This window comes from Rhinolophus sinicus, linkage group LG06 (genome assembly GCF_036562045.2).
Source record: "Rhinolophus sinicus isolate RSC01 linkage group LG06, ASM3656204v1, whole genome shotgun sequence".
In the NCBI taxonomy this organism is placed as follows: Eukaryota; Metazoa; Chordata; class Mammalia; order Chiroptera; family Rhinolophidae; genus Rhinolophus; species Rhinolophus sinicus.
In genome coordinates, this window is record NC_133756.1 from 165666400 (window position 1) to 165683215 (window position 16816).

Sequence of the window (16816 nt, forward strand, 5' to 3'; positions counted from 1 at the left end):
ATTCCTGGGCAGCACCCTCACCCAGCCTGCCCTGCACCATCTGCCCCTGTCCCCCCAACTGAGGGAATGCCCTGCTAACGCACCTCTGCTCTTACAGCCACACTTCCAGGGCCCACAGTCCTGGTCACGGCCCCTTGTCACAGCTGTGCGCCTGCCTCCCCTCCCCTCCCTGGCTGGGATGTGCCACCACCACTACAGCCCAGCCTGCTGCCAGCTGCCTTCTGGATGGATCGCTTTGAGACCTCCAGCCAGAGACACCCTGTGCTCTCCCCAAGCCTGAACCTCGACCCCAGCATTCCCCAAGGTGGCTGGAGTTCCCAGGTGGGCACGTGGAAGTTACACAGTGGTTGGGGGGCCTGGGCGCTGCCACATGAGGGGCGATCTGTTAACCGCGGCACCACAGCCTGGAGGTGATGTCTGCTGTTTTAAGGGACACAGACCACATCAGGGACACCCACACCGTTTCATGCTCACCGAGTCATTTCCGATTTCAGGTCGCCCAGACAGCACCCCCTGCTTGCCCCTTGTCATCGTGACCTTAATGCCTCCTGTTTCCCAACAGCTTGGGCTAGTCTCAGCCCTGTGTGGCCCTGGCCAGCGGGGTTTCTTACCACTTTGCCCTTGTCATATGCACCGAAAATATGTCCCCCAGTCAGTTGTGCATCTCACACAACCTTATCTCGCCTCCTGCATGGATTTACCAGGTGCACCCACGTCTCCTTCCGAGCCCACCTCAGGGAGGGCCCCCCAGCTGCCGCACCTCTGCCACGTCGCAGCCAAGAGATGAGGCTGTGTGGCTTCAGAGGCACAGCAGCCGCAGGCTGGGCATGGAAGGCGGGTGGGGGCCATGCCTGGTGCCATGCCGGGAAGGCTGCAGGCTCCTGGGGCCTCCCACTGGCTGCCTTTGATCCACTCAGGAGCCCTGTGTTTCCAGGCAGGTGGAAGAGCAGAGGCGTGGACGAGTGGGGAGAGCAGCACCGGTATCCATACATCAGAGCAAGGCTGGGGGACTCCACACCCAGGACCGACCAGCGCCGCCTTGGCCAAGACGCGGAACCGGGTGGGAGCCAGTCCGACGCGGAGCTGTCCAACAGCAAGTCCCCCAAACAAGGCAGACAGGCTGAGAGGAAGCAGGGAACAGTGGGGACAGGCGGCAAAGGCTGCTAATCTGAGAGGGACAAGCTCCTCCAAGTCCCCAAGCCCGGGACAGATGCCAGATGAGACAGGTTCAGGAAGCACACCCCAGAAAATCTCCAGAAGTGAGCCTGGCAGACCCCACAGGGCCCAGGATACAATGAGGCAGGAGGGCCAAGCTCTGCACGGCTGTTCATTTAGTGAAAAATGGGGAATGAGGTAACGCCCCCAACAGTGCAGTTACTGAGCTGGCGTGAAAACGGTGACACAACTGAAATGCACAGACCAGGGACATCGCTCGAGGCTGACTGCAGTGGGGACATGCTAGTGGCAGAGTGGCCCGGCCCGTGCAAGGGCAGACTCAGCACACACCTCTGCCCACACAGTGGGGGTCCGGTTGTGCTTCCAGCAAAGGAGGAGCGGGGCCTTCCATCGGCAGATCAACAGCACTGCCGGCTGACCGCCGGCAACGGAGAGTTGGGAGGAGGCGGTCATCACCGATGGTGCCGCCGTGGCCTGCTGAGCGCCTACCCTGTGCCTGGCGCTGTGATCGGGGAACCGTCCCCACCCCATTTTACAGACCGGGACACGTGGCCTCTACGTCACAGTGCATAGCACTCAGAAAGGCCGCAGGACCAAGGTCCCAGCGGACGAGGTGCCCTAGACAAGCCCCACGCCATCAGCACACATGGAGTCACTCTCTGGCCTGTGGGACACGTGGCCAACTGCACCCCGGAACTCTGGCGGCCTCCTTCACCTTTCTCCACTGGCTGCCTCCCTGCCCAAAAAGTCCTCCCCTCACACTCCTCAGAGCCCCGCGTGCAGGGGTCCCTCTTCGGTGAAGCTCTCCTGTCCCGTGTGTTTGGCCCCTGCAGCGCCGGGACCTCCAGTGGGCAGCAGGGACCTGGGGATGGCGAGGCAGCCTTGCTGGCAAGCCCACAGCCTCCCTCTCACCCGCCCCACTGCTCAGACTCATTATCCAATTGTGGTTTTGTCTCTAATTACTGTCTTCACAGCAAACACAGGCGCACACGCAGAGAGGGAAAGTATACCGTGTCACACTGTGGGAGGCCGAGTTGTCCACCCGCAGAGGGGCTGCCGGCCTGCCCCACCCCCACTGCAGGAAGGAGCCCCAGGGCCACTGGGAAAGGAGCTCGAGAGGCCGAGAAGGTCCTGGGCTGGAAGCCTCCAGCAGTGTTGGGGTGCGGGCCTGCACTCATGGCCTGAAAGGGTGCTCACCGTGCTCCCTGCCGACTGCCCTGCCTCGCCCATGGCCCAGCAGTTCCCTCCCCCAGGGCCCTCCCAGCACATCCCGGTGCCCTTTAAGAGCTTGGCGAGGAGTTCACGAGGCCTGGAGGTCCAGCTCAGCAGGCCATGCGCCGGGGGAGGGCTGCATCCCTCCGTGGGGCCGGCCTGGTCCCCGTCTACCCGGGCCCTCTCCACTCAGGCAGTTAGCCGCTCCGTCTCCTCAGGAATGGCTGACCTGTGTCCTGTCCACTGCACAAAAGCCTGAAGGAATAAGGTGACAACACAGCAGAGTGGCCTGTCTGTCTAGGCCTGGAAGGCCCTCCACAGATGGGGACTGGCAGTAGAGGGGCACACGCTGCCCACACCCGCCACACTGCCAGCTGACCCTGCCCCCACGCAGGGTATGCACACAAAGTAAAGGGCGGAATGAGTCTGCCATTTCTTGTTCAAATGACCGAATCTTGGGGCCGGCCCTGTGGCTCAGGTGGTTGGAACGCTGAGGTCCCCGGTTCGATTCCCACATGGGCCAGTGAGCTACGCCCTCTACAGCTAAGATTGTTACCAACAGCTCTCCCTGGAGCTGGGCTGGCATGAGCAGCCAGAGGTCTGCGTGAGCTGCCAGGGGTCAGCGTGAGCTGCCAAGGGTTGGTGTGAGCTGCAGTGGGCTGACATGGGCTGCTGTGTGCTGCCGTGGGCTACCGTGTGCTGCCAGGAGCAGCCGGTGGCCAGCATGAGTGGCCGATGTGAGCAGCCGGCAGCCAGTGTGAGTGGCCGGCAGCCAGCGAGAGTTGCCGTGAGCTGCTATGAGCAGCCGACCAATGACCGGCCACCAAATGCCTCAGCCAGGGAGAGCTAATACCACCAACGTGGGCCAGGGAGCTGTGTCCTACACAACTAGGCTGAGAAACAACAGCTTGAACTGGAGTGGGGGGGCAGCAGAAGAAGGGGGGAAAAATGACCGACTCTAGACCGTGCTGTCCTTATGAGCACCCAGCCCTGGGGTGTGGAGCCACCTGAAGAAAAAGAGTCCCTGAGGGTCTGGGGCTTCCAGGGAGGCAGGGATACCTGAGGCCTCCCCATTCTGACTCAGTTACCCCAAGGCTCGCCACCCCTCCTGCCCCTTGTCTCCGGGCCTGGCCTTCCTGCATAGGTCCCCACGACAACTCAGGCAGAAGTCCCATCACCTACTGGTAGACCCTGCCACAGTCCTTCCCCTGTCCAGCCTCCCTACTCCCTCCCCCACCACAGCCCTGCCCTCCCCACACATGGTGGGGTCAGCTCTGTAAGCCCTGGAGTTTCTGCCCCCAAAACCCTTCTGGCTGGTGAGTGCTCCATCCTTCCCTCAATTTTCCTCCTGCCACGAATGAGCCCCAACCCTCTGGCCCATGGGAGGGGTCCCCACCTCAGGAGTCACTGGCTGCCTGCTATGCAGCAACCTGGGGACCTGAGCTGCATGTCAGTTGGCCCTTGGGTGCAGGTGACTGGACAGCAGCACCCATGGCAGCTCAGAGGGGGTTATGGGGGGACAATACCCCAGAGCCCCAGCTCTGGGTCCACTGCCGGCCCTGCTCCCATCCATCGGGCTCCTGCTGAGCCAGGAGGACCAGCGGGGCTGTGCCTGCCGGGACCTCCCAGGAGCCCCCCACTCTTTGGGGAGACCAGGTCTGGCCACTGACCCCTAGGAAGGCAGACTGACCGTCCACCCCCACTGCTGACCACTGCACCTCTAGGAGCACATGGCCAGTGCCCCAGGGCCGTGAGCACAGCTAACAGTGACCCACTTTCCACTACATCACTGTGGGGCTGTGGGGAGCAGTTTCTGTGGCCCCCGCACAGACGGGACAGAGCGCTCCTCCTGCCTGGGCCGTCCTTGGAGGAGCGGGGCGGCACCACGCTGCTTCCCACAAAATGAATCAGCAAAGCTGGCTGACCTGAGCCAGCACCACCTCCTCCTGCCGGCTGGCAGCCGCAGCGGGCACTGGGAGAAGGCTCAGAGGGCGGCTGTGACAGAGGCCACGGGACAAGGGACAGGGTGCCGTCCCTATGCCCAGCACGGAACACGTTTGAGGCATCAGCGCATGATGGCTTCCTGCTAAGCAGCCTGGATCCAGCTCACAGCCTGCAGTCTGCCCTTGACTATCCTGGGACCTGACCTTCTCAGGGGCGGCAGCCGAGGACACTGTCCCCACACGTTCCACAACCCTCCATGCCCAGGCCAGGACCCATGCGCCAGCCTGGGAACCCCCAGCCGTGCCCTCATGAAGGGCAAGAGAGGATGGGTGGTTCTGGAGGCAGAACTAAGGGGGGCCCAGCGTTCCCCACAGGCCACAGCCCTGAAGGGAGTTCCATGCAGCAGACAGGCCCGGGACCAGCCGGCCAGTGGGCTTCCGAGAAGCTGACATAGGCTCCAGCCTGGGCAGGAGCGGAGGTAGGAGACGGGCCCTGCTCGCTGCAGGACGGCTGTTTGCAGTGTCCCCATCGCACCTGGCCCTTCGGCCTCGGCCCTCCCAGTCCTGGCTCTTTTTGCCACCTCGTCACTTAGGGCAGCAGCCTCCAGGAGGTGCCCGTGAGCCCCGCCTCCTAGAAGCCAGCTCCTGGCAGTGAGGTCCCCTCCCATGCCACACCTCAGCTGGCCTATGTGGCCAAGGGGTCACGGCAGAAAGGATGGACTTGTCCTCCCAAGGTCAGCCAATGACAGCAGCATAGCCTTTCAGGGTCCTGCCCTGGACCTCTGCTCTGAGGAGGCCGCTGCCTGCGCTGAGGCCGTGCTCTGTGGAGACGCCCACGTGGCTGGAGCTGGGACCTCACAGCAACAGCCGTGGGACCCCTGAGCACAGCCACCCAGCGCAGCTGTCCCGGGACCCCTGACCCTCAGGAGCTGTGACAGTGATTGCCATCTCAAGCCACGAGTTTGGGGTCACATGTCACGCAGCAACAGACCAGGAATCGGCTTCGTCCTCTGACTGCCAGGCTGCAGAGGGACACCCAGGCCTGGCATCTGGTATGAGCTGAGCACACGTGGGGGACAACCTCACGGGTGGGACACGTGGCTCAGCAGCAGACTGGCCCTGGAGGGTCTCACACAAGGCTCCCTGCCCCACTGCCCCCAGCCAGCCCCATTCAGACAAAATATTGCTGTCTGCGAAACTCTGGGACCAGAGAGCAGGTCTGTCCTGCCCCTCTCTATATCCCAGTTAGTGGCTCGAGGCCCCAGGCAGCCTACCTGGCAGGAGTGGCAGGGCCACAGCCTCTCCCCTAGTCTGTGTCACCCCCCCCAACTTGCCAGCCAGCTCCCCACAGGTGAGAGTAGTGAGTGAGTCAGCTGCTGGTGGAAAGCAAGGGACTCCTGGCTCCCAGGACTAGCTCCTCCAGGGCTCAGATGAGGGTGGGAGCTGGGAGGGTACTGCCAGTCGCTGGATCGTGAGCTGGTCCTGCAAGGGAGTTCCAGGTGACCGCCAAGAGCTCCTGGTGGCCAGCTCTGGAGCCCCTAGGGACACCATGGGATCCAGCTGGGGCCCCCAACCACAGATGGAGTGTGTATGGTTGAGTGGTGGCCCCCTGAAAGATGTGTCCACGCCCTAATACCTGGGACCATGAAGGTACCTCAGTTGGAAAGCGCCTTGCAAGTTAACTGACTTATAGGGTCTCCATATGAGATCAGCTTGCATTTAGGCTGGACCCTCACTTCAGTGACAAGTGTTCTTATAAGTCAAGGGCAGAGGGAGAACCCCCAGAAGCTGGGGGTGGGGCGTGGACCAAGGAGTCAGCCCTCAGACTCCAGCTTCTAGAATTGATGGAATAAGGTTCTGTTGCTTTAGCGAGCAGGGGGTGGCAGTTTGTTTTGGAACCCAGCGAACCAGTGCTAGCGTCTTCAGCTCACACGAGTATTTACCTTGAGTTTCCTTTCATCACAAACCTTCTAATACGTTGTGTCCATTGCACGAGGACTTTATCTAAGCACTCATCTTCAGGTGGCTTGCCACGATACGACACCCACAGCAGGCGTGTCTGCAGCCCCTCCGAGCTCGTTAGCATCCTCAGGGCTCTCGGCCCAGCGTCAGCCTGTACACATGAAGGCGGGTTCTGCCACCTCTGTAAGAGCCGCGGCATGGGCCCAGCAGGCTCTCACTGGTGCCCTGCCTGCACCAGGCATGGCTCTGGGTGGAGGGGAACCTGTCTGCTGCAGACCACGCAGCCCAGAGCCATGGCTGACCCTGGGGCACGGGGGGCTCCAGCAGTGCTCAGGCCTGGATGTGGCCACATGTCCCAGAAATGCCACTCTGGTCAGAACTAAGGCTCCCAAGTATCTTCCATTTGAACGGTGATACAACCACCCTGCTCTCTTTCTCAGAAAGGGAGCCAGGCTGGGCGATGCCTGCGTGAGCCTAACGCCCATTCTGCCACTGCTCGGGGTCAGGGTGAAACCTGCCCAAGCCCGGCCCTGGTGCTTCTGTAGCAGGTGCAGGTACGAACTCTGCCCCATCACCCCCTCTGTACAGGCTGAGGGAGTCGATGGTGCGACGCGCAAAGAGGTGGGGAGAAAGCGCAAAGAGCTGCTGGACAGAACGTGTTCAGTTTCCCAGGGCCAACGAGGCTCAGGCGAGTCTGCCACAGCAGGCCACCAGAGCTCCTTTCAGCACCATGGACAGGCCCTGCGGCGCGAGGCTGAGCACTGGGTGGTCCCGCCAGGGACAGCAGGTGACTTGCTCCCGGCCAACAGCGGGTGGGACACCAGAGCCAGGGTGCTCTTGGAAGCCGATTGTCAGCGCTCCTGAGTCTCCTCCTCCGGCCACACCCAGGGCCTGGCTCCTAGATGTGCTAGTCCTGGAGGTCATGGCAGAGCCGCCACCTGTAAACCCAGGACGACGGTGGCACACACACCCCTCCGCAGGGTCCCTCGCGAATCAGCAGCGACCTCCGGAGGCGCCTCCTGGAAGCTCAGCGCACGCAGAGCTGTCGGTGCACACCATAGGGTCTCGCACGCCCTGGCTACGAGTCGCCTCGGGCCCACAGCACGGCTCTCGGAGGCCGGCCGGGAGAATACCTCCCTCCGACTGTCCGGTGGGGAGGCGCTGCAGGAGCCCCCAGGCCTCCCGGGCGGGGAGGGTCCCGGGGCAGGAGAGTCCGAGGGAGGGCAGAACCTGCCTGGGGCTCACTGCGCAAGCGCGGGCTCAAAAAAAAAAAAAAAAAAACCCACAGGGCGGGGCCCTGGTAGAGCAGGGCGGCATCACAGGCCGCTCAGCCGGATGTGAATGACCATCGCCACCCGCCAGTAACGCCATTGGGAGTCCATTGCGCCCGTGGTGTCCTAGGTGGCGCCTCTGCCCTTTCGCCCCTCCGCGGCAGGGGTTGTGAGATGAGGGATTTCCGGGTCTTGGCGCAGCGCAGCCTCCTAGGCCAGCGCAGGGAGACCGTGCAGGGAGAGCGTCCACGTTGCTGTGGTGGGCGCGGTGGGAGGTGGGGGTTGTGAGATGTGGGCCTCGCTGAGGCCAACGCCCCACATTCTTCACAGACGCCTGCCCCCCCTCCCCCCACACTCACGACAGCGGCCCAGGTACCTGGCTGTCAGCACACTGTCTTGTGTCTCGCCTGACTGGTTACCACCCTACCGTGCGACCGTGCGTTCCCTGGGGGAGAGGGTCCCCAGGTTTTAGGCTGGGGGAGCTCAGGGGCTGTAGGCCTAACCTTCGGCGGGACCTGGCACGTAGTGGGCATCGCGCCTGACAAATAAATTAGGACTGTCCGCAGGCCCCGCCCTCGGCCCGCAGCTGGCAGCGGGACAGGCTCTACCCGCGCACCCCCACGGCGGGCCGGCCCCAGGAAGCCCCTCCGACTGGAGGAGAGCTGGCCGGGCACCTAGACGGGGAGACGGGCGCAGGCGCTGGAAGGCGGTTTGGGGGCCGCCATCACCCAGCCCAAGCCTCAGCCATCACCACTGGCCTCTCCTCTTCTTTGCCGGGTGCACGCCCAGTACTCACCTGTGGCCTCAAAGTCCTCTCCCGCCTAGACAGAGAGGAGGGCAGGGCCAGCCGTTGGGTTTCCGGGCTTAGAGAGCATCCAACCGCCCCACCTACCCCGGCCTCCCCGCGTCCCAGCACAGGGGGCGCCCAGGCCCGGCAGGCCCACTGCAAGCACTCCGCGCCTCAGGGCTCTGCACACAAACGCGCTGCGAGGCCGCCTCCCCAGCTCTGCGACGCCGCAGGGGACTCCGCGTAATCAGACTGCCTGGCCCACCGAGGGGTTGCCGCAGAGATCAAAGCGCCTCTCCTTCGCCTCGTTAGCCTGCCCCGCTGCATTCTCCCCGCGCCCCTGCCCCACCGACCTCCTTTCCCCACCGCGCGCACCCTGCCCCAGCTCTTAGTGTGCTGAACAGGCGCCCCACTTCTCTCAGCCTCTCCTGGGGCTCTGAACTCCCCAAACACCTCCTCCTCCTCCGTTGGGGGATGCCGGATCCCGCGCCCCGCCCTGCTCTGCATGGGAGCCCCCTCCACTGCACCCTTGCTGGGTGCCCCCACGTTTCCTGTGAAGGCCCTGCTGCCGCAGCTCCCAGTGACACCCCCACACTCCATCACGCTCCGGGCTCCTGGTTCACACCCATGCAAGTTCCTCCAGCGGTTAGGAAGGGGACCCCGATGGGTGGGGGAGGGGCTCCGGAGCAAGGGGAGGGAGGGAGGGAGGCTGGGCAACCCCAGGACGCTCCCTCTTAAAGATTCCGCTGTTTGCTTTGCCCACCAGCGCCAGGCAGGCGGAGGGGCAGGCAGCGCGTGTCTCTTGGGAGACAACTGTTCACGCTCTGAAAAGGAACCTCTCAAATTAAATTAATTAAGCCCTGAAATATTTCACAGTGCCAAGGCTGCTAGGCCGCCTCTGCCCAGCTCCTCCCCTCCCCACCCGCAGTCCCCGAACATGACCTGGCCCCTGACCTGGCCCCTCAGCAGGACTGACTGGAACCCCCTGGGCAGCCCTTGATCCAAGCAAGGAAGGGACATGGGATGGGGGCGGGGGAAGACGCATTCTGGTTCCTTACATAAGCAGGGCTGTTCCGGTCAGTCCCCAAGGCCCTCCCCAAGTACAGCCAGACATGTCTGCAGCTCAGGACTGAATGGACGGCTGCGGTCAGGGCCCAGGCTTTGAAGCCTGGCTCCCCCACTCCTCCTAGAGTGGGGGCTCGGGTGGCCCCTCCAGCCTCAGGGGTGTCCTAACACTGCCTCCTGCCTGTGGTAAAGGTTAGCTGAGAACCCCCATACACACCTGTGCAGTCCTGAATATCCCACTGTGCTCCCCCTATACCCCCCACAGGCAGCCTGGGGTTACACCCACCAAGAGGCCCAGCTGGGGGCCCTAAGGCAGCAGCAGGGGCTTGGAACCAGAGTCCCTGAAAAATCAGAGGATGAGCACGCAGGCCTCTCCCCAAAAGCTCCCTCTCGGTTCTACACCGATTAGGAGGTGCTGACAGAAACCACCAACTGGAGTCCGGGATTAAGAACTCATTTCAGGACCCCGTGGGAGGGTTGGGGGGCTGTGGTCCTCCTGGGGACACAGACCCTCCTCCCCTGTCAGACACTCAGGCCAGGCTCCCAAGATCAAAGCTGCGAAGGGGCGAGATGCTGGGCACCTGCTGGGCACCTGCTGGGCACCAAGGGCCGCCGAGCACCAGGCCTCCGGGCCCAGGGGCAGGGGCAGACCCTACCCCACCCAGAGGCTGCCACGGGCCCTGAAACAGCTAAGAGCAGCAGCAGCATCTGTTGCCGCGAGGTGCCCGGAGACGTTTCCCAAGCAGACCACCAGGAGGCACGGGTCCAGAGAGGAACTGGGAGGACTGGTCCCAAGAGGACTTGCTGCCCAGGTGATACTGGGGAAGCAGAGCTGCGTGGAGTTCTGGGGAAGGAGGGGCCAGAAGATGCTTGGGGGGGACCCTGGGAGGAGTTGGGCTGGGGCCAGTGCCTGCCCCCCACAGACCCAAGTCCCTTGTGTCTGCCTCCTATCGACTCCACCCTCTGGATTAAAAAAGAGGGAGCCTGGCAGTGGAAAGGAGACAATCTCAAAACATTCTGGAAACCTCTGGAAGGAGGAAAGCAGGGGGCAGGTGACAGGGAACAGGACAACGGTCAGGCCTGCCGGTCTCCAGGGGACCCTAGAGAGGCTCAGTTGTCAGTGTCAGGTGTGCGGGTGGGGCTGGAAACAGGGGGAACAGCGTGGGTTGGCGTCCCTCTTTCCATGCCAAGACAGAAGCAACCAGGGGCATAGTCCAGTGCCACGGCGGCGAGGAGGCCGCTCTGAGCCAATCTTCCTCATTCTGAGGGATCGAAATGCCCCCTCTCTGCCCATCAGCACGCCCCCACAAGACACACCATACTCTAAGCTCTGGGAAGGGCTCTCCCCTGGAGAGACCCAGCCAAGACAACATTCCTGTCTCACACAGAAGGGGCCACGCCACCCACCCAGCCTCCTCGTTTAGGTAAAGAGCCAACCACAGGCTCCTAGAGCAAGTCGAGAAAGAAACAGAACTGAACCTGTAAAGATAGCTATCTAAAAACTCTTTTAGTGTTTATTGCATTGACTTACCAAAATTTAGTAAGTTGCTACATCTATAAAACAAGAAATCTACAAAAAGAATGGGAAAATGAGAAAAAGGCCAACAGTCTTAAAGACAATAAATAGTAACTGGCAGGAAAAAGACGGACTAAGACACATGGGGAAATGCCCCAAGAGATAAGAAGACAGAGAGCACAGAACAATGAAATGAGCAACCCAGGAAGCCCAATATTTGACCACAGGGAGTAACTGAGAGTGGACAGGGGACAGGGGACATTATGCAAGAAATGATGTCCCAAGCAGAGCCAAAGAGCCCGTGGACTGCCCATCCCACAATATGATGGTCTCTAGAAAGTGAGATCCCAGGAGCTTACTTCATCCACCCACCCACCCAGCCCTCCTTCCATCCATCCCCCCATCCCTCTATCCACCCACCCACTCAGCAAGTGTTCACTGGGCCCCCACTAGTGCCAGGCATGTGGAACTTCGTAAGCTAAGTGGAGGGAGGAAAACAAGGCAAGACTCAGCTCTGTTAAACGCTGCCAATCAATGGGGTAAGGACTGTGTCGTGATCATGGATTTGGCAGTGTGAAGGTCACCTCAGTAGGGTGGCAGGGTCAAGAGATGCAGGGAAAACGTCAGCTCAACAAGAAAAACACTTCGGAGCAGCTTTGCTGTAACTGGGGGCAAGGAAAAGGGCGGGTTAGTCGGACTGTCTTCCCTCCCATCAGGCCCAGGGGAGGTCTGAGCTACAGAGCAAAGTCTCCAAAGTGCTGGGGGTGGAGGGCTCCCTGAGGCACTGTGAGCGCAGACATTCAGACTCAGAGCACTTCCTCCCATCTGACTCCCTGTAGGAAGTCAGCTGGCAAAACGAGGAGGTTGACCAGAAGGAAGCAGTGGGCCCTGTGAAACCCTGATGGGGGCGTCTGGGGACCATGAAAAAAGGCACTTGAGAGAGTGATGGCCTCTTTACATATGTATTTTTAAGTGAACTGATAGTGAATAGGGCAATGAGAAAAGAAAGGCAGCTGGGAACTCCAGGAAATCCAAAGGGCTCTTGGAGACAGTCCTGGTTATGCAAAAGGTAGGCACGCATGTACACATTTGTGGGATGTCAGAAAAGAGAATCCACTCAACAGACTTTGAAACCCCTGATTTTCCCAAATGCATAGAAACCAGGTCTCAGAGCAGGACGCCGAGTCACGAGGGCCCATCGTCCTTCTAGGTGGTCACATGACCCCGGCGGGCAATCCTGCACACTCCCAGCCCAGCACCGAACGACACTCCCACACGGACACTTACGCAAACCTGCTTCATGGCACCTCACTTTTGAGAGTCAACCAAGAGGCACACCTCAGAGGCCCTGGAAACAGTTCCACGAACAGGCCCCCGGGTGTGGCTGCAGACCAGGACCCACCCCTGTCACCACTCATGATAAGATGGGTACAGCAGTACCCATCAAGGCTGGGCACCCCAACAGGAGATTGGCGGAGCAATCTCTCTGGTGAAGGCGGAAGGCGGTGCATGTGCGGTGCGTGCAGCTATTTCCCCACCTCATGTACTGCGCCACCTTTTACTGTATTTACTGAAGAACCAGATCGGGAATCACAAAAGCTCGTCCCTCACCAAGGTGAGGTGCCCTTTCAGCCCACGTGCGCGTTGCTAAAATAAGTGTCCACCTTGATAAAAGTCAACGGAGCCACGGAGACCACCACCTCCCCTGAGGGTGTCGGCTCGCCTCCCCGGATGTGGTCCAGAGAGCCTCTCGCCCCCTCCCACCTCACGAGGGTGGCCCCGGCCCCTTGGGCGCCACAGTGCCCCTCCCAGGGGAGGAACGCTGTGTGCCAGGGTTGCCACGGAAGTCAGTAAGGACCTCTGCCCATCTTATCATTCTGGGTCCAAGCTGGCACCGGACTTGAAACTCTTGTTGCCTAAATGGGTAAAAACTAAGTCACAGAACTACCTTGAGCAGCGGCTGCACACAGATGGAGAAAAAAACTCTTCTCATTGCCTGTCACATGATTATTACAGAACACGGTGTTGTTGTATTAAAAAGGGCTGTTCAGAAATGGCAGCTCTAGTGTCCAGGATGTGAGGGCACCCAGCCCCCAGGGAGGGGCTGTCCAGTGGGGGTGGCCAGACACAGCTGTCAGGACAGCCCCACTCACACCCCACACCCCAACGATGAGTCTCTGGCTACCAAGGGTGGCCCCAGTCTTCTGCCCTGCAGCACTGGTCACTGGCCGGGGCTGCCCTTGGCCTTGGTCTCCACGGCTCAGCCCAGCCAGGTGGCCATATCCTCTCTCTGCCTGCAGCCACGGCTGGGACCAGCAGCCAGCATGCTGCACAGGACGTCCCTGCGCCTTCCCCGAGGGCCACAGCCACTGCCGAGCTCCCCCGCTCCTCGGCCACAAGGGCCCCCAAAGGTGGTATGAGGGCTGGTGGAGTGTTGGGGGGCAGGTCCCGTGGACCCCGCACTCAGGTCAGGAGCCCTCCTCCTGCTCCCCCCAGCTCTGCCTGGGAAGGCACCCACTTGGACTCCATGGGATCAGGGGACAGCAGATGGTGGGACACAGAGCCCAAGACAGGGCTGAGCCCACAAGCCCTGGATGCCCCAGGCCCAGTCCCCTCCTGACCTGGGGGGTTGTCTATCAGGGAGCTGGGGCCCACACATTGGGTTGGGGGGCAGATATTAGCATGCCTGGGATGGGGGACCCTGAGGGGGACCCTGAGCTGGCGGAGGAGCACGGGCCCTGTCACCAGGCCCCTGGCTTCCCCAGGAAGGTCAGTCTCCCCTCCATCCCCCAAGCCAACCCAAGGCCCTTGATGGGGAAACCCTGTCCTGGGACAGTCCCCCTGGGGGGCTCCCCAAGGGGCTGCAGGAGGCAGAGCAAGGGGGGCTCCCCAAGGTGAGGCAGGGGACATAGCAAGGTTCCCTGGGCTGAGGAGAGTGGGTGGGGGTCAGGGCTTATACTCAGAGGAACAAAGTTGCCCTTGGGGGTCCCAAGGAAACCTCTGGGAGGCATCAGGCTACAGGCTGTGGGGCAAGGGGGCACTGCCAGCATGTCGTGATGGTCGGGACCCCAGGGGAGCTTACAGGCACTGGGGCCAGCACAGCGACTCTGGGGCAGGGCCTGCGGGACCCACCTGCTCCAGCTAGAGCCCTAGAGGCTGTGGGACGCCAGAGAAACCAGCCCCAGAGCCACCCATCCTTCCCAGGAGGCCAAGGTGGCAGGCTCCACCTGGGCACAGGGCTCCCCACACCAGCGGCGCCTCGTGGGCCAGGGCGGGAGGCAGCGCCTGCCCTGGCCCCCCACCAGCCCCGCGCGGGGCTCTGAGTGCAACTACAGGGTCTCCATGTCAGACTGGCTGGTCAGCCTGTCCCCTCAGTGGACAGGCCGGTGGCCAGCAGTCTCCTCGCCCATGGGGTGGGCGGTGCCAGGCCCAAGGACACCGCTCAGGAGCTAGCACTCACCAGGGAACCTTGTAGCTGGGCCTCACCTGGTACAGGTGAGCGTGCACCAGGCCCGGGAAGGGGGCCGTCTCACACACTCACACTCACCCTCGTGCACATACAGGGACTCATGCTCACATACAGGTAACTAAAGCAGAGCCTGGGTGGAGCTTGCAGGGGGAAGTTACTTGTGCAGGAAGAGCCAGCCTGGCCTGGAGCTGGATGAGGTCGGTGCCACAGGAGCCAGGGGTGCAGGGGTGTGGGGGGTAGGTTCAGGCTCCGTGTGACCAGGTGATTCCCCCGACACACACACAGCCTGGCCCCTCTCCTGCCCACCTCCTGGGCCAGGCCTGGACTCTCCCAGGTGCAGAGGGAGGAGGACGTGTGGCCCCAGGGCTGGCTGGGACATGGTCATGGGGCAGAGCCTAGGGGCGGTCCCTCAGCCCTGGGGTGGGCACCCCTGCAGCCAGTGGCCCAACAGGGGTGAGGCTGCTGGGCCCTAGCCAGGCCTTCTCCACAACTCCAGGCCAGGGGGTGGGCCGAGGCACAGCCACACCCACTGCCCAGATGCAGCCTCTATGTAGTGCCAACCCAGGTGCATGGGCTGTCCAGGTGGGGGCACTGGCCTCTTTCCAACTGGCCCTCTGGCCCAGGGGTGAGGAGACAGGGAGGGGTGGGTGAGAGTGGGCCAGCTGGCCATTGTGAGCAGGGGTGAGGCCCCAGAGAAAGGAAGCTCAGATGGGTGTGTGTCTAAAACCCACCCTGAAGTGCAATGGGAGCTGCTCTGGGGGGTGGGGGGGTGAAGCCTGCTCAGCCTGGTGGCCAGACCCCTGACCCCCCACCCTGAAGGCTCCCCAGCTGGTCTGAGCCGCCTTGTACAAAGCCCTCCCCCTCCTCTCCCTGCCAAACTGCCATCTGTTGCCATGGCGACAGGAGCAGAAAAGGCAGGCGGTATTCAGTACCCCCCCTTCTTTCTGGCTCCTTCTGTGCTGGGCGGTGGGCTCAGAGCAGGCCGCTGGCTGCAGCCCCCAGCAAGCAGGCCTCCTGCACAAAAGGCCACGTGAAGCCCCCTGACTCCAGTCTCCAGAGTCCCCTCCTTTGGACCCTGCCCAGGCCCAGGACCCGTCTGCACTGGAGGGTGGCTGGTGGCCGGTGCTGTCCCTCATTCACCTCCTCGGCTGAGCCCCCACCAGGGAGGGCCCAACCCCAGGGGCCAGCCGCCTACCCTGCCATCCCGAGGCAGGCCGGGGGACTCCCGGGCAGAGGGTCAGTCTCGGCCACTGAATGGGCCCCGCCTGCACCTGCTGCCCCAGATATAAAGTCCCGATGGGCTGAGGAGGCGGCACGTTCTGCAGTTGGGGACTGGCCACCGAAGCCCAGAGGTCCTGGGGCAGTCAAGGTGACAAGAACACAGAGCAGCCCCATCACCAGTGCTCTGTCTAAGCATGTCACCGCTGCCACGTCACTGTCCCGGGGCACTGCTCACACCTCCGCGAGGCTCACACCCCCATGAGTGTCCCTTGGCAGGAAGTTCCTGGGCGTAGAGGTGCAGCGACTTGCCTGAGGCAGCCAGTGAGAGCGGCAGACCCAGGTGACTGCAGGTCAGGGCCCGAGCCCAAGGGATCTCTCTTTTCTTTTGTGTTTTGAGCCCTGGTTTGCTCCCTAAAACCTGCTTCACCAGCAGCCCCCTCGCAGCCACTCCTCTCCCCATGCAGGTGTCACCGACACACAATGTCTAAGTGCAGTTGTCAGTTTCTACCTGGATGCACACCTGTGAAACCGGCACCACCCTCAGGACAGCGATGGCCGCCTCATGTGTCCTCGTGCCACTTTGTCAACCTCACATCGTCAGGTCACTGCCAGTATCCACAGTCTGCCTTCTCTGGAATGTCACATGAACGCATCACCCCCAGCACGCAGGCAGCCACAGAAGTGACTCAGAATGCCCTGGTTCCCCCAGAGAGTGACAGGCGGGTAGATAGGACATGACCCTTTGTGTGAAAGGGGCTCTGACCAGCTCCCTAGAAAGCCACCGACGCCCGCCTGTTCTCCCTGGAGCCAAGGAGGAACTAGTTCCTCAAAGAAACTAATGCCCGACACACCAGCCAGGAGCTGGTCGCCTGAGAGGGATGCGAGGGCCGGGCGGCCAGCCGTGAATGGTCCCCAGCCCGGCCACAGCTCTCCAGGTCAGGTGCACGGCCTGGGAGTGGGGGGACAGGTGGTGCTCAAGGCAGAATTGTGGGGGCTGCAGGAGCAGGAGGGTGCCAGCCTGTCCTGTCTTCCTGCCTAGGGACCCCACGTCTAAGGGCCACCACTCCTGGGGCTCCAGGAGGCGGGTTCAGGAGCCTGGGGCTGTGGCACGAAGACCCCACTAAACTGCGTCCACCCAGTTCTAATCGCTGCCCTGGGCCAGCCCACTGGGTTGTGTGGACACTGGACTGCATC

General features: G+C 62.1%; 1 protein-coding gene across 18 annotated transcripts in view; it reads right to left on the bottom strand.

The window, feature by feature from the left end:
- The window catches only part of BRSK2 (BR serine/threonine kinase 2), a 56596-nt gene that overhangs the window by 24445 nt on the left and 15335 nt on the right, over positions 1–16816 (bottom strand). The gene's annotated exons all lie outside the window — the stretch shown is intronic.